The sequence below is a fragment of the Erinaceus europaeus genome, chromosome 20 (genome assembly GCF_950295315.1).
Source record: "Erinaceus europaeus chromosome 20, mEriEur2.1, whole genome shotgun sequence".
Lineage (NCBI taxonomy): Eukaryota > Metazoa > Chordata > Mammalia > Eulipotyphla > Erinaceidae > Erinaceus > Erinaceus europaeus.
In genome coordinates, this window is record NC_080181.1 from 14728104 (window position 1) to 14754760 (window position 26657).

Sequence of the window (26657 nt, forward strand, 5' to 3'; positions counted from 1 at the left end):
CCAGCATCCTTAGGCTGGTCCTTGCACTTTGTGCCACCTGTGCTTAACCTGCTGCGCTACTGCCCGACTCCCCAGAAACAGTCTTACGGTATGTGGGTAGACTTAGAAAAGGGCCTGTTGTTGATTTTGAGACTCAGGATTAGTATCTGTATAACAAATATCTGTATAATGCTCTATCAGGTTGTATGACACCTACCTGTAAGATTTTAAGAAACTTGCTCATTAATTTACTCACCCAAATGTTTATTGAACAGCTGTCATGTCTAGGGCTATAGATGTTGAAAAATGTACAAAGGGTCTTCCTGCCAAAGCGTACAGTTTAGTTACATAATGTAAAGAAATGATAAGTGGGGAGTCAGGCGGTAGTACAACGGGTTAAGCACATGTGGTGCAAAGTGCAAGGACCAGCCTAAGGATCCTGGTTCGAGCCCCCAGATCCCCACCTGCAGCGGAGTCACTTCACAAGTGGTGAAGCAGGTCTGCAGGTGTCTGTCTTTCTCTCCCCCTCTCTGTCTTCCCCTCCTCTCTCCATTTCTCTCTGTCCTATCTAACAACAATGGTATCAACAACAACAACAATAATAACTACAACAACAATAAAAAACAACAAGGGCAACAAAAAGGGAAAAATAAATAAATATTAAAAAAAAATAAGTGGTCTGGGAGGTGGCACAGTGACTAAAGCATTGGACTCTCAAGCATGAGGTCCTGAGTTCGATCCCTGGCAGCACATGTACCAGAGTGATGTCTGGTTCTTTCTCTCTCTCTTTCCCTCCTCCTATCTTTTTTTTCCTTTTTTTAAATTATTTTTATTTATTGGACAGAGACAGCCAGAAATCTAGAGGGTGACAGAGAGAGACAGAAAGACACCTGAGCACTGCTTCACCACTTGCAAAGCTTTCCCACTGCAGGTGGGGACCAGGGGCTTGAACATGGGTCCTTGAATATTGTAATACATGCGCTCAACCAGGTGCACCACCACCCAGCCCCTCCTCCTATCTTTCTCATTAATAAATAAATAAAAATCTCTTTAAAAAGGAAGAAAAAAGAAATAATGAACCAACTAATTGTCATGGGAAATTAAACTATGTAAGGAATGATTGCATTTTATTAAAAAAAAAAAAACACCAGAATCTCCAAGTATTACCTCTTTTTTCTTAAGTTATTCTCTTAATATTCATTTTGCAGGATTTTATTATTTAAAAAAATTTTTTTTAATTATATTTATTTATTGGATAGAGACAGCCAGAAATCAAGAGGGAAGGGGGTGATAGAGAGGGAGAGAGACAGAGAGACACCTGCAGCCCTGCTTCACCACTCATAAAGCTTTCCCCCAGCAGTTGGGGACTGGGGGCTCGAACCTGGGGTCCTTGTGCATTATAATACACTTAACCAGGTGCGCCACCACCCGGCCTCCGATTTTATTTTATTTTAATGAGAACAAGAGAGACTGAAGCACTGCTCGGCTGCCATATGTTGGAGCAAGGGACTGAACTTGGGTCCTTTGGAACTTCAGGCATTCAAGTCCAGTGCTCTAATACTGACTATTTCCTTCACTCCAAAGCTATGCTCGCAAAAGAGAATATTTAAAATGGCTGATCGAGGGGGGGTCGGGCAGTAGCACAGTGGGTTAAGCGCAGGTGGCACAAAGTACAAGGACCACCGTAAGGATCCCGGTTCAAGCCCCCAGCTCCCCACCTGAGAGGGAGTCACTTCACAGGCGGTGAAGCAGGTCTGCAAGTGTCTATCTTTCACTCCCCCTCTCTGTCTTCCCCTCCTCTCTCCATTTCTCTCTGTCCTATCCAACAACAACGATAACAATAATAACTACAACAATAAAACAAGGGCAACAAAAGGAAATAAATATTTAAAAAAATGGCTGATCAAATAGTTCCAACTCTGACCCAGGTTGCCCCTCCTCCCTCAACTTCCTGCCTTTGTTGTTCACTCTCTAATCCTCTGGCCCAGCATAGACTTTAAAAACTTTTGTTTGCAAATGATATGGGTCAGAGTCCTCAGCAAAAACACATTACTAAATAATAAAAGTGAACAAAAGGTCTTTTTATTTTTCTCTCTCTCTTGCAGTGCCAGGGCCTTAAGCATACATGATTTCACTGCTGTCAAGTAACTTGTTCATTCTATTTCAGGGAGAGAGAAGAAGAGACAGAGGGTGGGGGGGGTATATGCCACAGAACTGGAGCTTCAGCTTCCCTGTGCCATGATCCTCTCATAGGGCCAAGGTTATGGCAAGGATGTACCCTATTGTGTCAGCTATCCTCAAGCCTGAAAGGAAATTCTTGAAAGCAATATGAGGCAATGTTAAGACTTTGGAAAATCCTTTGCAATAATTTATTAAAGTTGATTGTAATCATAAATACAACAACACAGCAATTTCATTCAGAGAAATGTACCCAATGTACATTTTTGTGTTTATTTATTTATTTATTTGCCTCCGGGATTATCGATGGGACTCGGTGCCTGCACTACGAATCCACTGCTCCTGGAGGGCTTTTTTTTTTTTCCTTTTGTTGCCCTTGTTGTTTATAGTTGTTGTTGTTATTGATGTTATTGCTGTCATTGTTGTTGGATAGGATAGAGAGAAATCTAGAGATGAGGGGAAGACAGAGAGGGGGAGCGCTTCCGCCATGTGCACTTAACCCGCTGCACTACCACCTGGCCCCCTTGTGTACATTTATTTACTAAAATCATTTACTGGAATGTCAATAGAAAAACTGTTTGTCATAGCTGAATATTAAAAATAACCAAAACACCTTTGTGCAGTAGAGCAATAAATTAGGATATCTTCATACAACAGAATATTATACAGCATGACAATGAACAAATTACAACTGAATCTCACCAACATAATGCTGAGAGAAGCTAGGAACAAAAAGGGTATACTATATGGTTCTACTTATTTAAGATTCCAAAGAATGCAAAACTGATGCGTGTGCAAAAAGATAATGTGGGCTGATGATAAAAGGGCCACCGGACGGTAGTGCAGTGGGTTAAGCGCATGTGGCACAAAGGGCAAGGACTGGCAGAAGGATTCCGGTTGGAGCCCCTGGCTCCCCACCTGCAGGGGAGTCGCTCCACAGGCGGTGAAGCAGGTCTGCAGGTGTCTATCTTTCTCTCCCCTCTCTCTCTTTCCCTCCCCTCTCCATTTCTCTCTGTCCTATCTAACAACGACATCAATAACAACAATAATAACTATAACAACAGTAAAAAGACAACAAGGGCAACAAAAGGGAAAATAAATAAATAAAATTTTTTTAAAGGGGCCACGGGAGTCAGGCGGTAGCACAGTGGGTTAAGCGCGCATGACTCAAAGCGCAAGGACCGGCATAAAAATCCTGGCTGGAGCCCCCGGTTCAAGCCTCCGGCTCCCCATCTGCAGAGGAGTCCCTTCACAGGCGGTGAAGCAGGTCTGCAGGTGTCTTTCTCTCCCCTTCTCTGTCTTCCCCTCCTCTCTCCATTTCTCTGTCCTAACCAACAACGACATTAGTAACAACAACAATAATAACTACAACAATAAGGCAACAAAAGGAAATAAATATTTTTTAAAAGGGAGGGCTGACAAAGACTCCTGAGGAACCAATATTTCCTATTTATTTTATTTAGGTGTTAAGTCTATGGGTGAATCTGTATACTTTTCTATATATGCAGCACGCTTTATTATTTAGAAAATTGTATAGAATGGCTTGTTTTCTAGATAACATACTCAGAAGCCTGGTTTAAATGACCTGTACCCTGTTCTCAACTCTACAAATGCACAAGCATTTGCATATGTTCTTGTTTCCCAGCCTTTGAACACATGTATGGAGCAGGTGTGCTCTCTCCCCGCACCACGCAAGAGTTAATGTCTAGACAGCTCTGTCCCCTGGGTAACTTAGCTTACCTTCTTGCTAGATCACCTAGTTAGTTTCTATTTCCAATCACGGAAGATTGGTGTGTGTCCTCCATTAGAGCTGAAGTGTCATGGAGACTGTTTCTAGTGTGACACAATTTTGAGTTTTATCATACTTCCATTTTTCCATGTAACTATTATTCATTGGTTCATTCCAGAAGTATTTATTGATTTCTTACTCTACTATATACCAGGCAAAGAGTGTGGATGAGTAATTCTCCTGCAATAGTAATAATAATAATAATAAATAATAATAATAATAATAATAATAATAATAATAATAATAATTGTAATAGTGGGTTTAAAAAGGAATAATGAGGGGCCGGTGGTGGCACACCTGGTTGAGAGCACGTTACAATGTGAAAGGACCCAGGTTCGAGTCCCCGGTCCCCACCTGCTGGGGGAAAGGAGTGCTGCAGCTGTCTCTGTCTCTCTTCCTCTCTATCCCCTCCTTCCCCCCACCTTGATTTCTGCCTGTCTTTATCCAATAAATAAAGATAATAAAAAAAGTTATAAATAAATAAATAAGAATAATGACTATTGAGCACTTACTATGGGTCACGCACTATAAGTGTTTGAAGTTTTGTTTTTCTTTTAGTTTCTTAACCAGAGCACTGCTCAGCTCTGGTTTATGGTGGTGCTGTGGATTGAACCTGGGATCTTGGAGCCTCAGTAATCAAAGTGTATTTGTATAGCCACTATACTATCTCCCCAGATCAAAGTGTTTACAATTTTTTAAACTTTTAGTATTTTGGGGGTGAGAGTATTTTGCATCTGAGAAATTGTACCCATGTGTAAATAACTATACTGTAAACTATTAACCTCCCAATAAAATAATAAAAGAAAAAAGAACTTTTTTGTTTTAAAATAATTATATACTCTGGTTTCTTTTCAGAGGGTATAAGTCTTTCTATTTTATTTTTTAACCAGAGCACTCACTTATGATTATGGCTTATGATTATGCAGGGACTGAACCTGGGACCTTACTGCAGGCTGGAATGTTCCTAGCTGTGACCACAGAATACCAGCTCAGTCCTACAGAGATGCAGAGGTTACATAGGCTCCTGTACTGAGTATGGGCCCCAGGTCAAATTGATAGCATTTACAGTTAATAATATTTTTATAATTTTCCCATATTGGGGAGCTACTTTCTTCCCAGATCCAGCTTTCTAGTCAGTCCCTTTTCCAACTATGACACCATCTCCCAAGTCAATAACTTAGGTCACCTGCATGTTAGATGTCAAGCTCAGGCAAAAACTAGTAGGGTCATGCACCCCTTGGAATATACCTAAAATAGACCTAATAGCTTTTTCCAAAATGGAGACCTCAAATCTTCATCTGCAATATTCTTTCCTTTAGGTTCATGATTAGTCAACAATTTGTTCTGCTTTATATCTTAACTCTTTTTCAGTCACCAGGTTCCAGACACTATCATGATGCCAACCTGACTTTGCTGGGCAGATGACCCCACCAAGATGTCCTGGAACCCCACATACACAGAGCCCTACCCCACTAGGGAAAGAAAGAGAGAGGCTGGGAATATGGATGGACCTGTCAACACCCATGTTCAGCAGGGAAGCAATTACAGAAGCCAGACGTCCCACCTTCTACAACCCATAATGATCCTGGGTCCATACTCCTAGAGGGATAAAGAATAGGAAAGCTATCAAAGGGAGGGACTGGATACGAAGTTATGGTGGTGGGAATTGTGTGGAATTGTACCCCTCTTATCCTATGGTCTTGTCAATACTTCCATTTAAAAAAAATATTTACTTATTCCCTTTTGTTACCCTTGTTGTTTTATTATTGTAATTATTATTGCTATTATTGATGTCATCATTGTTGGATAGGACAGAGAGAAATGGAGAGAGGAGGGGAAGACAGAGAGGGGGAGAGAAAGATAGATACCTGCAGACCTTCGTCACCGCTTGTGAAGCGACTTCTCTGAAGGGGTGGGGAGCTGGGGGCTCCAACTGGGATCCTTACGCTGGTCTTTGCGCTTTGTGCCATCTGCACTTAACCCATAGTGCTCCCGCCCGACTCCCAATACTTTCATTTTATAAATAAAATAAATAGAATTGTGTCACAACAGAACTCCCATTATGTTATCCTTTTAGATTATGAGCAGTACACACACACACACACTCCTTTGCTCCCTAACAAGCCATTTCTACTGGTTATGAACTGATGTGCTTCTTTAAAAAATTTATTTAAAAAATATTTTATTTATAATTATTATTATTTTTATTATTACTAGAGCACTGCTCAGCTCTGGCTTATGGTGGTGCGGGGGGATTGAACTTGGGACTTTAGAGCCTCAGGCATTTGAGTCTCTTTGCATAACCATTATGCTATCTACCTCCACCCTATTCATTTTATTTACTGGATAGAGAAAAACAGAAATTGGAGTTGTGTGGTGGGGCACCTGTTACAGTGTGCAAGGACCTGGAATTAAGCCCCCAGCCCCCACCTGCAGGGGGAAAACTTTGCAAGTGGTGAAGCAGCGTTGCAGGTGTCTGTCTTTCTCCCTCCCTATCTCCCCCCTCCCCTCTAGATTTCTGGCTGTCTTTATCCAATAAATAAATAAAGATACTAAAAGAGATAGAGAAAAACAGAAGTCAAGAGGGAAAGGAGAGAGAGATAGGGGAAGAGAGAGACACCTGCAGCATTTCTTCACTACTTTTGAAGCTTCCCCCTGTAGGTGGGGCCAGAGGGCTTGAACCTGGGTGTTTGCACATTGTAAGAAGTATGCTCAACCAGGTGTCCCACTGCCCAGTTCCCTATTGATTTTAATTTTTTTAATTTTTTACATTTTATTTATTTTCTCTTTTGTTGCCCTTGTGGTTTTTTGTTGTTGTAGTAGTTATTATTGTTGTTGTTATTGATGTTGTCATTTTTGGATAGGGTAGAGAGAAATGGAGAGAGAAGGGGAAGACAGTGAAGGGGAGAGAAAGACAGACACCTGCAGACCTGCTTCACTGCCTGTGAAGCGACTCCCCTGCAGGTGGGGAGCCGGGGGCTCCGGGATCCTCACGCAGGTCCTTGTACTTCGTGCCATGTGCACTTAACCTGCTGCGCTACCGCCTGACTCCCTGATTTTATTTTATTTTATTTTTAAAGATTTTGTTTATTTATTTATTGATGAAAAAGATAGGAGGAGAAAGAACCAGACATCACTCTGGTACATGTGCTGCCGGGGATCGAACTCAGGACCTCATGCTTGAGAGTCCAGTGCTTTATCCACTGCGCCACCTCCCGGACCACCCTGATTTTATTTTTAACAGGAAAGAAATACAGAGAGAAAGACTCAGAATGAAAGACCAGAACACTGCTCAGCTCTGGTCTGTGGTGGTGCTGGGGATAGAGACTGAGAGCTCAGAGTCTCAGGCATGAGAGCTGAGGTTTTTAGAGTAAATTAATGACAAAAAAAAAAAAAAGGGATGAATAATATAAAGGAGACGGAAATTAAAAGACCCAGGAGGGTTCTGAACACAGTTAACAAATTTGACTTCTTATCATGTAGGTGGTAAAATGCTACTAGTGTTCATGTAAAATCACTCCAGTGGCAGTGTGAACGACGACAGAGAAGGTGAAACCAAAAGACATCATTCCCTAGTAGATTACAGTTTTAAATTCTGTCTTGATCAAACTCAGGACATCATGCTTGAGCAACTAATACTTTCTTCACCTCCCAGGCCACTAATTCTGACCTGCTAAAGGTATATTTATATTTATAATATAAATAATATAATATAATAATATTTATATTAACATGTGAACAGGATTACGGTTATGACCAACTTTTCTCTGGATTGTATAAACTTTCTAGAGGAAGTGAATCTTGACCTGCTACAACAGGGAAATAAAAAAGAATATTCCAGGCTTCTCTATCCTGAGTTATATCTATCTCTTAGAATTCTAAGACTGGGTAGAAATGAAACCACTGTACAGGCTCCTTCTTTCAGAAAAAGTTCTTAACTTTCCTAGTTAAATAGATGTCTTGCAGGAAAGAATCATTACATCAAAAAATAAGTTATTTTCATAAAGATAATACCACTAATAATAGTGCAACCAGGTTTCTTAAGGCCCACTTAAAGATGTTATGATTTGGGGATTTGTTCTCTTTATTTCTCCACCTGGTATATTTCCTGTTTTTAAAGTATCTTGGTTGCTATGGAAACATAAACAAATAGACTAGTATTTTCTAGTAGGACCTCCGAAATGTTGCCACTGACTGTTCCCCTGTTTTTTCCTCATAGCTACTCTCTGGCATACCATAGTTAGGTTATACCTTTTCCCACAAACCTACCTACTCTCCCCAGTCTTTCCCAACCTCCTCCTCTTAGGGTGGGGTATGTGGAAAGCTAGGGATAGTTGCCTTTTAACTTATGAATCTGTGAGGTTCAGCAACATGTCACGAGTAGGACAGGCTCTTATAAAGGTTTCTTTTTTTTTTTTTAGCTAAATTTATTGGTATTTGGAGCTGGAAATATCTTAGGGATTGGCATTTGTTTTCTATTAAATAGGTGTATAAAGAAATAGTAATACATTTTTACATGTCAGACTATAAACTGCACAAAACTACGTACAAATCAGAACCATTCTTTCTCTTCTCATTCTCATCTTCTTTCCCTCTATACCTAATATAGTCAAGACTGGGGAAAAGATGTCATGACACACACTGCAGGACTGCAGGAAGTATGGTGACATTCCTGATGGGATGTGATAAAGATCAACTGTGGAGTAGATTTCACTCTGTAATCAGAAGTTTCTGGAATTCCCTGAAGCAGTAGGTGAATCTCAGAGTTGCTTGTGAGATGATGGATTAATATAATATTTGTAGCTGGGGAGATAGCATGGAGGGAGAGCACAGGACTTGCAAGCATTACAGCCTGCATTTGATCCCATTATGTGTCATACTGATGATTTGGTTTTCTATCTCTCATAAATAAATAAACACTTGTAAAATTACATCTTTTATGGCAAACGTGGTCAGTATGAAAATACATGTGTTAAGTATTTGATGGGGGCCAGGTGTTGGCACACCTGGTTAAGCGCACATATTATATTGCACAAGGACCCAGGTTCAAGCCCTTGGTCTCCACCTTCAGGGGAAAAGCTTTACGAGTGATGAAGCAGGGCTGCAAGTGTCTCTCTGTTTCTTTCTCTATCTCCCCCTCCCTCTAAATTTCTCTCTGTCTCAATCCAATAATAAATAATTAATCAATTTAAACATTTGTTTAAAAAGTACTTGCTTGTGTTTTGTGCTAACAAGGGTGAGTCCCGGTGACACACACCAAACTAATGAGGAAACTGCAAAAGAGAACTCAAAAGGTAAAGTCCAGATCTATAATGAGGAATGTGTTTACATACTATATGTGAATACAGTGAGTATATTTTTAGAGTAGCAAGTTCTGGCCAAGCAAGCTTAACATGAAAACATAAAAACTGCCCTACTTTAACTAACCAAACCAATTCAATATTCTGTCTTTGACAGTGGAACTTAAATCTTAATTATTACTCAAACCTTACTGTATAAATAAATAATATTTTCCCTTTGCAGATGGGTACAGGTTTGAACCTGGGTTCTTGCACATTGTAACAGGTGTACTCAACCAGGAGCACCACCACTCGACCCCTCTATTTGCCCCCTCCCCTCTCAGTTTCTCTCTTTCCTGTCCAATAAAATGGAAAAAATGGCCACCAGGAACAGTGGATTCATAGTGCTGGCACTGAGCCCCAGTGATAAACCTGGAGGCAAAAAAAAAAAAGAAAGAAAGAGAGAAAAAAAAGAAGAAAAGAAAAAGAAACAGTACCAGAATGATGGAAGAGAGCCTAATAAATAAGCTCTACCCTAAAAGCCTTACTCTTGAGTCTATAGTAAGGAAAGTACCAGGAAAAACTATCAAAAGCCTACACAGAACATTTAGAAGTGCAGAATTATTTTGAGACATTTGTTCCTCAGGCATATAAGTCTGCCAGGTCTTTTATAGCTATTATTATCAATAGTGTCTGCTTGGAAAGAATTATATATGTTTAAAAAATTAGTACTTCATTAATTCTTTTTACAGAGTGTTTAACTTAACTATCTAGAATGACTTTTTCCCAAAGTTCCCAGGTAGCTGATGATTTAACAGGAATTGTGTTCTAGTGGAAAGATAATTTAATAGAAAATACAGTGTGGGAAACAGTTATGTAATGAGTCTTAACACTTAATAAGTACAAGAACTCCATGGATGGTGTAGTGGTGCATTGTTTGCTCTTACTCTCATGCATATATACAAACATATTTTTAAATTAACTAATTAAAACATTTTTTGCCACCAGAGTTTTCTCTGGGGCTCAGAGAAAAAGATTTCACCACTGCTGGTGGCCCTTTGTTATCTCAGATAGAGACATTGAGAAATATGTGTGGAGAAATATATATATGGAGAGAGGGTTAGAGGGACAGAGAGAGGAAGGAAAGAGAGAAATCTGCAGCACTGCTCCACATCTCATGAAGCTTGACACTCACCCCCACCCCCAGGTGGAAAACAGAAGCCTGGGGGTGAATAGTAATGTATGTTCCCTACCATGTACCCCAACATTTTTTTAAATGGGCCAGAGAGGTGCCTCAGCATTATAGATTATGTGTGAGACCAGGCGTTCAATTTCCTTCACTGTATAAAGATAGGACTGGTGGTAGCGCAGTGGGTTAAGTCCACATGGCTCAAAGTGCAAGGACCAGCGTAAGGATCCCAGTCCCCATTCCCCACATGCAGGGAGTTGCTTCAAAAGTGGTGAAGCAGGTCTGCAGGTGTCTGTCTTTCTCTCTCCTCTCTGTCTTCCCCTCCTCTCTCCATTTCTCTCTGTCCTGTCCAACAACGACATCAACAATAACGACGACGACGATGATAAAACAACAAGGGCAACAAAAGGGAAAAATGGCCTCCAGGAGCAGTGGATTTGTAGTGCAAGCAGTGAATCCCAGCAATAACCCTGGAGGCAAATAAATAAATAAATAAATATGTCATCTGACTTTACAGTTGGTATTGTTTTATGTCAGTCACAGCCCTCAGGTCAATCAGAATATTCCATCTCCATTGTCAATGACTGGTTCATGAGTGGGCAGATGACCCAAACTGGGCCCATCAGAATTTGTCCTAGGATTTTTGTTACAGTGATAAGGAAAGGATCTGTTGTGAAATCTACCTTAATGCAAACAGAAGAAAATGTGGCATTGACGAGTCATTTGAGTATCTGAATCCTGAGTTCCTACACCCATCTAATAACATCACTTTTTCCTTACATTTTTGTCATGTTTAAATTAGTTTGAGCTTTTACTTTTGCACCTAAAAAGAGTTCTGGCAGATAAGAACTTCACATCAACACTTTTGAGAGAATATTACTGGTTTCACAGATTGACTATACTCAATATCTGTACTTAATTGTAAGTAGAAAAAGAACTTCAGCTCAGATCTCACATTCCTTAATTTAGAGGGCTTTTATTTTGCTTTGTGATACTACATTGTTTTCCAAATAACCAAACACGTTAAAATAGTATATACAAGAGGAGAAAGAGGGAGTCAGGCAGCGGTACATCTGGCTAAGTGCTCACATTATAGTGCACAAGGATCTGAGTTCAAGTTCTTGAGTGATGAAGCAGGGCTGCAGGTATCTTTCTTTCTCTTTCCCTCTCTGTCTCCCCTCCCCTCTCAGTTTCTCTCTGTCTCTATCTAATAATAAACAAAGTAAGAGGAACCATCCATAAACTCAAAAGAGGAAAAAGTATGCTTTGAGCAAGAGATATCATGGGGTCTAAATATTCAAAGCTTCCTGAGTCCATAGGAAAGAGATTTGTGGAGGTCAGCCAGTACATCAGAAGTTTCCAATATAGGGTTTGGGTGGTGGCGCACCTGGTTGAGCACACATGCTACAGTGCACAAGGAACCAGGTTCAAGCCACTGGTCCCCACCTGGAGGGGGAAAGCTTTGTGAGTGGTGAAGCAGGACTGCAGGTGTTTTTCTGTCTCTCTCCCTCTCTAACTCCTCTCAATTTCTGGCTGTCTCCATCCAATAAATAAATAAATAAATAAAAGATAATAAAAAATAAGAAAAAAGTAGTTTCCAATACTTAGTGAAGGACTCCAAGCAGTAGAGGCCAAGACTGCCCAAGGGCAGATTTTCTACTTATTGTTATTTTTATGAGAGAGAGAGAGTCCCTAGAGCATCACTTAACTCAAGACAAAGGTTCTAAAGCAAAGATCCTAAAAATAAGTTTTCAGAAAGTTTTTTTTTTTAAGTTTCAATTTGAGCATTTCCCCCCCAAAATGTAAAGGCAAAAAGGTATGATACAATGTAAGCAGTAGCAATACTATCAGTTCATAGCAATTTAGAAACTTTATCAGAAGGGAAGAGGGTTCTCCTTCCTTTCTTCTTTATTCTCTTTCTCATTTTGGTTTATATTTAAAGAGTCTATAAGACTTATTTAAAAAAAAAAAAAAAACAGCAGTAGTCTCTCTCACATATACCACTACCATTGTAAGATGAATGTTTTACTCTTCATTCCCCCACGTGATAATAACTTGGGTTATTAAGGTGTTATAGTCAAGTTACTAAGTAAAAGCTTATCATAAGTGAGTTACACAGTGCACTGTAGTTACTTTTCCTTTCTTATAAAATACTTGGTTTCCTTGAATTTAAGTTACCTTTTTTGTTTGAATGCTTAGTTTTATGTGTACTTATTAATTCAGCCCCCAATTCCCTAACTACAAAATTCTCACTTGCCACATTAAGTGCTTTGGATATTCTCTTGCTTCCATTTTTGGAATCAACTCTGCAGGATTCTTTGCTGGACTAGCTGTTACGGCCCTGGTACAACAGGAAGTTGTCTTCCTAGGACTGTGTTTCAACACAACTCTGAATTTTTTTTTTTTTCGTGAAAAAGATAGGAGGAGAGACAGAAAGAACCAGACATCACTCTGGTACATGTGCTGCCAGGGATTGAACTCCAGTCCCCACGCTTGAAAGTCCAATGTTTTACCTTTCAAAATTAACCCAATTACCAAATAAAGTGATGGTAACAATAACTATCCATTGTCTTCTTGAATGCTAAGACAGCAGGAACCTCACATTTCCACTATAGAGCCTGCATTTCCCTCAGTCCTGGAACCTTAGGGTGGGGGGCACTTTCCTGCATGCTTCTCTCAATTCATATCAAATAATATTGCATCCGCCGATCGCAACCTAATCAACGCAACGAGTGTCACCCCAGCATGCTTCCCTTCAGACTGTGTCCAGAGACTTCAGGTGTGGAATGACAACCCTTCAGCTTCATTACTCGGGTGAGACTGTTCTTTCATAGTATTCTCTAATTCCATTCCAGGTGGTTCACTTGCTAACAAAGTCCCAAAACCTAGATATAGACCAGGTCCCCTGAGATAGAGCAAATGTTCACACGTATCGATAAACTAGGGCAAAATATATACCTGAAAGCAGAAGTACACAGTAGTCTACAGTGAGTACCCCCAACACTTCATCTGCACTATTCCAGCCTTCAGGTCCATAATGGATAATGGTTCAACAATTTGTTTGGCTTTGTACATTAACTCTCTTTTCAGCCACCAGGTTCCAGATGCCAGCATGATGCTGACCAGACCTCCCTGGACAGACAACCCTACCAATGTGTCCTGGAGCTCTGCTTCCCTAGAGCCCTACCCTACTAGGGAAAGAGAGAGGCAAACTGGGAGTATGGATCAACCAATTAACGCCCATGTTCAGCGGGGAAGCAACTACAGAAGCCAGACCTTCCACCTTCTGCAATCCACAACGACCCTCGTTCCATACTCCCAGAGGGATACATAATAGGAAAGCTATCAGGGGAGGGGATGGGGTATAGAGATCTGGTGGTGAGAATTGTGTGGAGTTGTACCCCTCCTATCCTACTGTTTTGTTAATTTCTCCTTTTTTAAATTAATTGATTAATTAATTAATTAAAAAAAGAAAAAGAAAGTCCGATGTTTTATTTACTGCAACACCTCCCGGACCATGTGAAACTTCTCTACTTTTTCTGTGTTGCAATTTCTCACTTCATGTTTTCCTCCTTCTGAGTTGACCTTCTATTTTGATGAACCATACCCCTTAGTAGCTTCCTAAATTGAACACATTTGGGAAGTATGGGAAATAAATACTTGGAGGTCTCACATGCTCAAAATGTCTTTCTTTTTTCGAGCCTGGGAGGTGTTTCAGCAGTAGACTGCTTACCTCAACTGTGTGAGCCCGAGTTGAGCTCTGACACTATATTAAAAAAATGTTCTCTTATATTTCATATAAGACACATTTGGAGGGAGTCGGGCTGTAGCGCAGCGGGTTAAGCGCAGGTGGCGCTAAGCACAAGGACCCGCATAAGGATCCTGGTTCAAGCCCCTGGCTCCCCACCTGCAGGGGAGTAGCTTCACAAGTGGTGAAACAGGTCTGCAGGTGTCTATCTTTCTCTCCCTCTCTCTGTCTTCCCCCTCCCCTCTCCATTTCTCTCTGTCCTATCCAACAACAATGACAACAATAATAACTACAACAATAAAACAAGGGCAACAAAAGGGAATAAATAAAAATAAATATTAAAAAAAAAAGACACATTTGGGGACTATCAGAGGTAAATCATCTTCCCTTTAATTCTTTACAGGCATCCTTCAATACCTACTGGCTTCCAGATGGGAGGAAATAAATGATAAATGAATAATAAAAGTACATTCTCCAGAATTTTCATTTCCATATACTGTACTCACAGAGCTGGCTCAGTGAATGAAAATAGACCCTCAAGGCACAGCATTGAGGCATGCCAGTAAGTCAGGAATAGGAGAATTAATAGTAAGTCCAAAGGCAATTTGAGTTCAAAGCCTTTCTATGTGGCTTATTTTAGATTCATTTTTGTTTTTGTTTTTCCTGTAAACTCTTTATTCCTGACTTTCTGATAAACTTGATGCTGTCCCTTGGAGATCTATTTTCATTCAGTGTGATGACACTTTGTGAAATATATGAAAACTCATATCCTTCCATGCTGGGGAATGTTCTATTATTATTAAATATTTATTTTATTTATTACACATAATAGAGACTTTCACATCAGGCAATGAGGAGAGAAAGATAAGTACTACTCTAGTACATATGGAGCCAGGGATCAAACCAAGGACTTCAGGCACAAAAGGATGATGTTCTGCCAGCTGAGTTATTTATTCCCCCAGCCAATCATCATCATCACTACCACCACTATTACTTATTTTTGCCACCAGGGTTACTATTAAGGTTCAGCGCCTGCAGAGGTGCACAAGTCCACTGCTCCCAGTGACTGTTTTTGCTATTGTTATTTTTCCTGATGGAAATAGAGAGAAATAGAGTTTCACCTGTGAAATATCCCCCCTGCAGGTGGAAACCAGGAACTTGAACCTGGTTCCTCACACATGGTTATATGAGCGCCACCACCTGGCCCCTGTTCTTTAATTATTCACTAAGTGTTTTCCTCTTGGTCAAATTTTTTGTTCTCTTTCTCTTGAGCTCTTGTATTTTTAGATACTAGATCTCCCAGTCTAAACTTATCTATTTACTTTGACCAGAGCACAGTTCAACCCTGGTTTATGGTAATATAGGGAGTTGAACCTGGGACCTGAGACCCTAAAGCCTTAAGCAGGAAAGTTTGTTTGTTTGTTACCTCCAGGGTTATTGCTGGGGCTTAGTGCCTGCACTATGAATCCACTACGAGGCCATTATCCCCATTTTGTTGCTCTTGTTGTTAATATTGTTGTTGAATAGGACAGAGAAATCGAGAGAGGAGAGGAGACACACAGAGGTGGAGAGACTGCACCGCCATAAGCCAGAGCTGAACAGTGCTCTGGTAAAAATTAAAAAAAAACGGGGAGAGAAAGACAGACACCTGCAGAACTGCTTCACCACCCAGTGAAGAAGCTACTCTCCCGGGAGAGTGGGCTACTCTCCTGGGAGCTGGGGGCTGGAACCGGGATCCTTGCGCTGGTCCTTGCACTTTGTACTAATATGCGCTTAACCCAGTGCTGTGCGCTACTGTGCCCATAGCCCCGTTTTTTGTGTGCTATGTGCCCATAGCCCCGTTTTTTGTTTTTTTCTTTTTTGCCTTCAGGGTTATTGCTGGGACTCAGTGCCTACACTATGAGTCCACTGCTCCTGCCGCCTTTTATTTATTTATTTATTTATTTTATCTATTTTTTGCATAGGACAGAGAGAAATTGAGAGGGGAGAGGGGAGATACAGAGGGAGAGGCACACCTACAGACCTGCTTCACCACTTGTGAAGTGACACTCCCCCCCCATCACCACCACTGCAGGTGGGGAGCTGGTCCTTGTGCTTTGTACTATGTGCGCTTAACCCTGTGCGCCAAGGCTTGTCCTCCTGGAAAGTCTTTTTGCATAACCACAGTGCTATCTCCCTCATCCCAAACTTATTTTTCTTTCATTGTCCTTTTGTAAGATTTCCCCAACTTTATCTTGCAAAGTTTCTGGTGAAAACTTAAAAAAAAAAAATCATGGGCCAGGTGGGTGGTACACCTGGCTGAGTACACATGTTACAATGCACAAGCACCGAGGTTCGAGCCCCAGATCCCCACCTGCAGGGGGAAAGCTTCACGAGTGGTGAAGCAGGGCTGCAGGTGTCTCTCTGTCTCTCTCCCTCTCTGTCACCCCCTTCCCTCTCCACTTCTGACTATCTCTATCTAATAAATAGATTAAAAAAAGAAATAAAAAATCATATATATGTATGCCCCAGACATTTTTATTTTTAAAGATTTTATTTATTTATGAGAAAGATAGGAGGAGAGAGAAAGAACCATACATCACTCTGGCACATGTGCTGCTGGGGATCGAACTCAGGACCTTATGCTTGAGAGCCCAAAGCTTTATCACTGTGCCACCTCCCGGACCACCAGCCATTTTTAAATAGATGGAATTGGAGGTGATTATGCTTAGCAAAGGAAGTAAAAGACAACTGCCTGATGGTTTTATTCATATGTGGAATCTAGAGAACTGAAACAAATGAACTTGCAAAAACAAAGAACCCAAAAGTAAACAAACTATCTTTAAGAGTTTGTGAAAGCATATCTATTAAAGTTTTTAATTTATATGAGTTCTTGTTTATGACTTCTTTTCTGCTCTTTTCTTTTCTTTTTGGGGATGGTGGTGTAACTGCTGAGGATTAGACCCAGAACCTCATACATGTGAAGCACGTGCTTTATCACTGAGCTGTGTCACCAGTCCCTGAATGTTTCTTTTCAGAGCACACTGCTTTTATTATTTGAAAGCTTCTTTTATTTCTGTGAGGGAATTGATATATTTTAATTTTTGTATTTTTATGAAAGAAGTTTATATTAAAAAATTAGACTCACTACAACAATAAAACAAGGGCAACAAAAGGGAATAAATAAATAAATATAAAATAAAATTTAAAAAGTACTTTTAAAAAAAAATAATAATAATAATTAGACTCAAATGATAATAAAAGGACAGGATTTGGGACAATCAGAGAAATTTAACTGGGGTCTGTGCATTAGACGACAGTCATGTGTCAGTATTAACTTGTTAGTTTTATTATTATTATTATTTTAATGTTAGTTTTAGTGATTGTGTTGCTAGGTAGAGGAATATCCTTGTTTGAGGAAATAATTGGTATCATTTTGGTAATTTACCCTCAAATTGCCAGGAAAAAGCTATCTAAAGCACTGTTGCAAAATATTTTGAAATCTAAACTATGTTCTTTTTATTATATCACAAAAATTTCCCCTACCCTGCTCAGGTTTATTTTATTCATGCATTCATTCTTTCTTTCATATATTTTATTTTATTTCATTTATTTCTGGACCTCAGTGCCTATACAACAAACTCACTGCTCCTGGTGCTCATTCTTTGCTTCTCTTTTTTTTTAATTATCTTTGTTTATTAATTAGTTAAGAGTCAGCCAGAAATCAAGAGGGAAGTGGGTGATAGAGAGGGAGAGAGAGAGATGCAACAGTGCTTCACCACTTGTAAAGCTTTCACCCTGCGGGTGGGGACAGGGGGCTCAAACCTGAGTCCTTGTGCATTGTAGCATGTGCACTCAACCAGATGTGCCACCACCCGGCCCCATTATTTTCTTTTTTTGTTTTGGATAAAGACAGAGAAAATTCTAGAGAGAAGAGGGAGAAATAGAGGGAGAGAAAAAGATACCTGCAGCACTTATGAAGCTTCCTCCTGCAGGTGGGAATTGGGGGCTTGAATCCTGGTCCTTGAGCATTGTAATGTATGTGCTCAACTGAGTGAGTCACCACCAGGCCCTGAGAGAGCAGGTTTTAAACCAAGCATTTTTTTCTAAAAGAGAGAGGAAACGAAAGATACAAAAAGGAGAGACACCACAACACTACTTCACCATTCATGGAGCTCCCTCCAGTGATGTATAAGGTGTTACCATGTGATACAGGGGCTCAAACCCAGGGTCTCTCTCTCTCTCACACACACACACACACACACACACACAGCCCGTACTCTTAATATGTGAGTTGTCTCTCATTCCTTAATCTATTTAATTTTAAAGCCAGAACACTGCTTCTCAGAATTATAGTGGAGCTGGGGAATGAACTCTTGACTAAATATGTATGTTTTTTTCTGTTTGATTTGGCCCCTTCTTCAAGTAAGGATTTTCCCCAGATACCTTGTGATTCTTGGTGGTCTCTCTGTGTGGGTGGGTTGCTTATCATCTGGGCATGTTACTGATATTGCCAGGCTAGTTCTCTGATAAACACCCAAAGGAAGTATTTTCAGGTCGTAACTGTTTTTCCTACTCTGGAAAATAGACCTCCACATCTCTGAGGGAATGAGGGCAGAGAGAGAGCAGCTGTCCAGTTGCTTGGAGCCAGGGACTCTGGGTATCTGTGTATTGAGCAGACATTTGAGCAGTCTCCTGTTTATTGTTTCTTCTCACCACAACTTCCTTGGGTTCCTGTGCCAGGTTATGTTCCCCTCTTGCTGACTCTTCTGGGTAATCTAGCTACTTCCTCTTTACCAGCCCTTATGACACGATATTATGACTGAAGCCCAAGAGGTGGCGCAGTGGATAGAGTTGAATTCTCAAGCATAAGTTCCGAAGTTCTTTTTTTTTTTTTTTAAATATTTATTTATTTATATTCCATTTTGTTGCCCTTGTTGTTTTATTGTTGTAGTTATTATTGATGTCGTTGTTGTTGGATAGGACAGAGAGAAGAGAGGAAGACAGAGAGAGGGAGAGAAAGACAGACACCTGCAGACCTACTTTACCGCCTGTGAAGCGACTCCCCTGCAGGTGGGGAGCCAGGGGCTCGAACGGGGATCCTTATGCCAGTCCTTGTGCTTTGCGCCTCCTGCGCTTAACCCGCTGTGCTACTGCCCAACTCCCAAGGTCCTAAGTTCTATACTCAGCATCACATGCACCAGAGTGGTACTTTGGTTCTGTCTCCTCCCTCCCTTCTCACTCATAAATAAATAAATCTTAAAATATTAATAAAGAGTATGGGGATGGGGGTATCGCGTAATGGTTATGCAAAGAGACCTTCATGCCTGCGGCTCTCAAGTCCCAGGTTCAATCCTCCAGTACCACCAGAGCTGAGCAGTGCTCTGGTATAAAAAAAAAAAAAGAAAAGAAAAACTTTCCTCTAGCCTGAGACACCAAAACTCCCAGGTTCTGACCCCAGTACCACCATTAAGCTAGAGTTGAGCAGTGCTCTGGTAGTAGTCTACTGGGAGTGTGAGATAACAAAGAGAACTGTGAACAAAAGAAGTTTAGAAAATATTGCACCAAGCAGGTCTAGATATATTTCTTTCAAATAGGAGTGTGTGTGTGTGTGTGTGTGTGTGTGTGTGTGTGTGTGTGTGTAATTAAGGCTTTGCACAAATACAATTTCACCACTCTGGCTACTTTTTCATTCAGATAGAGAAACAGAGAAGAGACACTACTGAGTTTCTCCTGCTGCCATGGTACCTCCCATGTGGGTGCCAGAGCATGAACCAGGTTCATGGTAAGGCACTTCCCCTACCTGGTAAACTATCTCTCTGGCCTGGGATTTTACATTTAATATTTTAATTCACATGATGATCCTAGACGGAAATATATTCATTTGTTCCTCATTCATTCATCATTCTGCTTAACAAATATCTTTCATGTATTTGAATTATATAGGTATTACCTAACAAAACAGAAAGGATTCCTGCCCGTAAGAATTTACTTTCTAGGAGTCAGGCGGTAGCGCATCAGGTTAAGTGCAGGTGGAGCAAAGCGCAAGGACTGGCGGAAGGATCCCGGTTCAAGCCCCCAACTCCCCACCAGCAGGGGAGTTGCTTCACAAGCGGTGAAGCAGGTCTGCAGGTATCTATCTTTCTCTCTCCTTCTCGCTCCATTTCTCTCTATCCTATCCAACAACAACGATATAGATAATAACTACAACAATAAAACAAGGCCAACTAAAGGGAATAAATAAATAAATATAAAAAATTTATAAAAACAAAAAGAATTTACTTTCTGGGAGTCGGGCGGTAGCACAGCACGTTAAGTGCACGTGGCATGATGCGCAAGGATAGGCTTAGGGATCCCGGTTCCAGCCCCCGGCTCCCCACCTGCAGGAGAGTCGCTTCACAAGCGGTGAAGCAGGTCTGCAGGTGTCTAATTTTCTCTCCCCCTCTCTGTCTTCCTCTCCTCTCTCCATTTCTCTCTGTCTTAACAACGACAACAATAATAACTGCAACAATATAACAACAAGGGCAACAAAAGGGAATAAATCAATAAATATTTTTTAAAAGAATTTACTTTCTGGGAGTTGGGCAGTAGCCCAGTGGGTTAAGTGCAGGTGCGCAAAGCGCAAGGACCAGCGTAAGGATCCCGATTCAAGCCCCTGGATCTCCACCTGCCAGGGAGTCGCTTCCCAAGTGGTGAAGCAGGTCTGCAGGCGTCTATCTTTACCCCTCTCTGTCTTCCCCTCCTCTCTCCAGTTCTCTGTCCTATCCAACAACGACGACGACATAAAAAACAACAATAATAACTACAACAATAAAACAACAAGGACAACAAAAGGGAATAAATAAATATTTAAAAAATCTTTAAAAAAAAAGAATTTACCTCCCTCAGGAAAGGCAGACATCAACTAATTAGACAAATTAATTAACTGCAATATTTAAAAATACTATAGACTTGAAGCATATGGTCCTACTAAAGTGTCTGAGAGGAAGAATATGAAGACTCTTTTTCACCAGAGCAGCTCAAGGGACTAGTGATCTACAGAACAAAATTGAGGAAATGTGGTTGTGGAAAGGTCTAGTTGGCTGAGATAGGCTGCATATGCTACTGGCTTTAACAATAAAAAGATCATTGAGACTAGTGAGAGCTGTTTCCTAGACTGGGAGTGATGAAGTCTAGACAGTCCCCTCCCTCCTTGGTAATGTAAGGAATGGATTCTAGGGGCATAACAAAGTTTAGGGAAGGCTGTCTTTGGTCTATGGATTTTTACGCTCACTAGTAAGTTAACAGGAAGGTATCAGAAGAGCTAGATAGATGGTTTGCAACTAAAGATAGTAAAGGGGCACCTTTAAATATTCTCTAGTAAATGCTTGTCTAGTGTACTCCTTGCTCCAGGGATTGGGATGACCTTGGGATACAACAGAGACGTAATAAATGCAATCTCTACCCTCAGGGTGCTTAAATTCTTCTTTCTCCCTTCTTTCCTTCCTTCTTTGATAAACAGACAGACAGCAGTGAAAGAGTCCACAACAACAAAGCTTCCTTCAATGCAGGGGTTAGGGGGTGGGGGAAGAAGGTTTGAACCTTGGGGTGCCATGCATGACAAAGCTGAATGTTCATATTCTAAGAGGGCAGGAAAACAATAAGCAAGTTAACAAATAAAACTATGCAAAGGATTATAAAGAAAACAAAACAAATCCTATGATAGAGAATAGGGTTGGGGGGGAGGGCAGTGACACACTGGGTGAAGCACGCATAGTACCAAGTGCAAGGACCCGCTTAAGGATCCTGGTTCGAGGCCCTAGTTTCCCACCTGCAGAGGGGTCATTTCACAAGCAGTGAAGCAGGTCTGCAGGTCTCTCTCTCTCTCTCTCCCTCTCTCTCTCTCACTCCCCTCTCAATTTCTCTCCGTTCTAGTCAATAAAAAAAGGAAGGAAGGAAGGAAGGAAGGGAGGAAGGAAGGAAGGAAGGAAGAAGAGTGGCTGCTAGGAGCAGTAGTGCTGGCACAGAGCCCCAGTGAACCCTGGAGGCGAGGAGAGAGAGAGAGAGAGAGAGAGAGAGAGAGATGGAGGAAGGATAGGATTCACTGGTGGTTGGGGCAGAAAGGGTATAAGGTCTTTGAGGAATGACATTTAATTGGAGACTAAAGAAGACTGCTACAGAGAAGAGGGGAACAGTTAAGGTCCAGAGGTGGGAAAGAGTTTAGCTGATTCAACAATATCAAATTGGGGGTAGGGAGCTATGCAGTGGCAGCAAATGGGACTTGCACACAGGAGGCCCCAAGACTTGATTCCTGGCATTGCCAATAGCCAGATGTAAGTGGTACTCTAGTTAAAAAAAAAAAAAAAAAAAAAAGTCAAGAGGGAGAGCACAAAGTAAAACAAGGACTGGACATGGTGTATTTCACCAAAACAAAGGACTAAGGGGAGGGAGAGCACAAAGTGAACCATGGACTGAACATGGTGTATTTTGTTTGTTTGTTTGTTTTACTAGAGGGGTGAAACTGGGGTTTGAACCTGAAGCTCTTCTGTCTCAGAATCTATGTGCACAGCCACTACACTAAGTCAGCACTCTGCATGGTGCTCTTGTTTACACTTAAAAACTATCAAAAGGGAGTCGGGCTGTAGCGCAGCGGGTTAAGCGCAGGTGGCGAAAAGCACAAGGACCAGCATAAGGATCCCGGTTCTAACCCGGGCTCCCCACCTGCAGGGGAGTCACTTCACAGGCGGTGAAGCAGGTCTGCAGGTGTCTGTCTTTCTCTCCTCCTTTCTGTCTTCCCCTCCTCTCTCCATTTCTCTCTGTCCTATCCAACAACGATGACAACAACAATAATAACTACAACAATAAAACAACAAGGGCAACAAAAGGGAATAAATAAAATTAAAAAATTAAAAAAAAACTATCAAAATATTGTGTAGATGGTAGATGAGAATAAGGCAAAGGGAAGTAAAAAAAAAAAAGGAATTCAGGTTAGGGCACTACAGCAGTTAAGCAGGTCAGTGAAAGATGATTCTATCTGGGTGGTGGTAGAGGTAGTAGAGTAATAGGACGGACAGAGCAAATACTTTTTTTTTAAAGAAGACTTTATATTTATTTTCCTTTTGTTTATTGTTGTAGTTATTGTTGTTGTTGTTGATGTTGTTGTTGGATAGGACAGAGAGAAATGAAGAAAGGAGAGGAATACAGGGGGAAAGAAAGACAGACACCTGCGGATCTAATTTACCGCCTGTGAAGCGACCCAGGGGCTCAAACCGGGATTCTTAAGCTGGTCCTTGTGCTTCGCTCCACGTGCACTTAAACCCGCTGCACTACCACCGACCCCGGAGCAAATACTTTTTGAGGTTGAATCCACAGGTCTTGGTGATGAATTGGATGGGAAACAAATGAAAGACCTAGGATGAAGGAGCAGAGATTAAAATAATATGTAGTTCTTTGGAGATCGTTGTTTTTTAATAAGGGGCTAAAATGTCCATTAATCCATCCAATAAACGCTTGCTGAGCCCTATCATATACTAGGTCATACTGGATGTTAGACAAAGAGGAACAAGGCATGAGTAGAACTAGTCCTTGTGGAAGGCAAACCTAGCATAACTGAATAACTTTTTTAAAAATTATTTTATATTTATTTATTTCCCCTTTTGTTGCTCTTGTTGTTTTTTTTTTTTTTTACCTTTTAAATTTTATTTTTATTTTTCCTTTTGTTGCCCTTGTTTTTATTGTTGTAGTTATTATTGTTGTCGTCGTTGTTAGGACAGAGAGAAATGAAGAGAGGAGGAGAAGACAGAGAGGGGGAAGAGAAAGATAGACACCTGGAGACCTGCTTCACTGCTTGTGAAGGGACTCCCCTGCAGGTGGGAAGGCGGAGGCTCTAACTGGGGTCCTTGAGCTGGTCGTTGCTTTGTGCCATCTATGGTTAACCCACTTCGCTACCGCCCTCCTTTCTTATGAATAAATAAATAAATAAGATATTAAACAAAAAAGGAGGTGGTGCAGTGGAGAGAGAACGGAAAGAGAAACCAGAGCATTGCTTTGGTACACATAATGATGAGGACTAAACTCAGAACCTCATGCTTGAGAATCCAGTGCTTTCTCCATTGCGCAACCTTCCAGGCCACTTCATATTTATTTATTTATTTATTTTTCATATATATATATTTTTCATATTTATTTTTAAAATCAATTTACTTAAGAGAGAGAGAGAGAACACCAGAGCATTATCCTGGCATAGGAAATGCTGGAGATTAAACTTGGGAATGCATGCTTGCCAGCTCAGTGCTTTAGTCACTGTGCTACTTCCCAGGCTGCTTCATTTTCTTCAGATGAATAAACTAAAGATGAAATTTTTACATAATAAGAAGTCCAATGAAAATGATACCGGGGGGATCTAGAAAATCTACAATCTATCATTTTCATTGGAGGTGGCACAATGGATAAAGCACTGGACTCTGAAGAATGAGGTCTTGAGTTCAATCCTTGGCAGCACATGTACCAGAGTGATGTCTTGTTCTTTCTCTCTTTCCTCCTATCTTTCTCATCAATAAACAAATAAAATCTCAAACAAAAGGAAGAAAGAAAGAAAGAAAGAAAGAAAGAAAGAAAGAAAGAAAGAAAAGAAAAGAAAATCTACAATGGGCTATACAACTGTTTTTCATGCCTGAGGCAAGAGGCCCCCAGATTCAATCCCCAGCACGACCATAAGCCAGGACTGAACAGTGCTTTAGTTTAAAAAAAAAAGATTGGTGCATTACACTAAAGTAAAAGACTCTGGGGTGGGGGGAGGGTTGAATTGTTACGTGGAAAACTAGGAAATGTTATGCATGTACAAACTATTGTATTTTACTTTCAACTGTAAACCATTAATCCCCTAATAAAGAAATTAAAAAAAAAATGGCATTAGGGTTCTTGGTCTCATTACCCTTTGGGTTTGGTTAGAGACTACCAGATGTTGCTCAGGCTTTTTGGAAAAGAACTTTATATCTTGAATCTTCTTTTGGAAAACTATAATGCTATATTGAAAACCCTAGAAGAGGGAAAATACTGTGCTGTAAAGCTAAGCCAGATGTCATATAATAGTTTTATTGAGGATATGGTATAGGTATACTTTTCAGGAAAAAGTAATGAACACTCTTACTTGGAGCTGGAGTTTAAAGAAAAGCATAATGCTTCCTAAAAAAAAAAAAAAATTAAAGTAAAAAGTACAAAATCCATTTTAGCATGTTGAAAACATTAAGGTTTTTAAGAAAGTATAACAGATGTATATATTCAAGTTCAAAGAACACAGAATTCTAGATTCTAAATATATTAAATCAAACTAAAACTGCTACCAAGAATGGAGATGTTTCTGAGTGCTAGAGTGAATGCCTTTATAAGTATGAGGTCCTTGGATTGATCTGACAATCCCCAAAATTAATTAAAATTGCAATCAAGTGTAAATTAACCTGTGTCTTTTTTTTTCTTCTAGTTATTTTTAGGAAAATAAGAATAGTTTTGGGGAAATGTAACCTTGTGATAACAATCCTATAAATCAACATTTCCTCAATAAAATAATACTGAAGTGAAAAACAAAAAATGAACAAAAGAAAAACAAAAAAGAAGAAAATTCTGCCATTTGCAACAAGGACGAATCTTCAGGACACTGTGCTATATAAAATAAGTTAGGCAGAGAAAGACAAATAATGTATGATAAGCACTTTCATGTGACAGACACACACACACACACACACACACACACACACACATCCAGAAAGTACAATGACTGAATAGTACTTGCCAGGGGTAGAGCGATAGAGCAAACCAAGAGGTTTGTCAGAGGGGACAAGCTTTCAGTTAGAAGACTAATGAGTTCTGAGGGCCTAATAAACAACAGGATACCTATAGTTAATAATGTGTCATAAACTTGCATTCTTACATACAAAAAATGACTGCATGATGTAACAGATGTGTTCATTCATAAACTTGACTATAATCTCCAGTATTTCATATCATTTCATCATGTAACTTCATATTTATATCAAGTATTACCTTGTGCACTGCAAATATATTCTAATTTTCTCAATTTTACCTCAATAAAACTGGAAAAATCAATATTTAGGAATATGAGGATAGGAAGCAAGTATTTGAAGGGAGAACGCAGTATTGAGATTTATTTTTCTTTCTTTTAAAAAATTTTTATTTCTTTTAATAAAAGATACAGAGAGAAGGGAGAAAGACAAGAGCACTGCTCAGCTCTGGCTTATGGTGGTTTTGGGGATTGAACCTGGAACCTTAGAGCCTCAGACATGAAAGTCTCTTTGCATAACCATTGTGCTATCTCCCCAGCCCGAGGTTTATTTTCATGTAGCTGTTACAGAGCTACTGAAAACTTCAACTTATCTTGTGAACCGTTTTTTTTTGGGGGAAAAAAAATCTTGCTTACTGACAGATCTTCTAAGAGTATCTAAGAATCACTCATAACACTTTAGGTAACTGATGTCATAGTTGAAAATGCGTCGGGCAGCAGGTTAAGCTCAAAGACCAGAG

At 40.3% G+C, this 26657-nt stretch overlaps 2 protein-coding genes across 3 annotated transcripts in view; one reads left to right on the forward strand and one right to left on the reverse strand.

The window, feature by feature from the left end:
- The window catches only part of RPS25 (ribosomal protein S25), a 303551-nt gene that overhangs the window by 179654 nt on the left and 97240 nt on the right, over positions 1 to 26657 (forward strand). The gene's annotated exons all lie outside the window — the stretch shown is intronic.
- CXCR5 (C-X-C motif chemokine receptor 5) overlaps positions 1 to 26657 on the reverse strand; it is an 88198-nt gene that overhangs the window by 58876 nt on the left and 2665 nt on the right. The window contains exons 2-3 of one of the 2 annotated variants that reach the window (XR_009546755.1): positions 23345 to 23530; positions 17394 to 18213 (exon numbers count right to left, since the gene is read on the reverse strand). The gene's annotated coding sequence lies outside the window, so the exon portion shown is untranslated. Of the gene's footprint in view, positions 18214 to 23344; positions 23531 to 24925; positions 25991 to 26657 lie in introns of those variants that run through there. The other variant, XR_009546754.1, reaches the window with a different exon arrangement.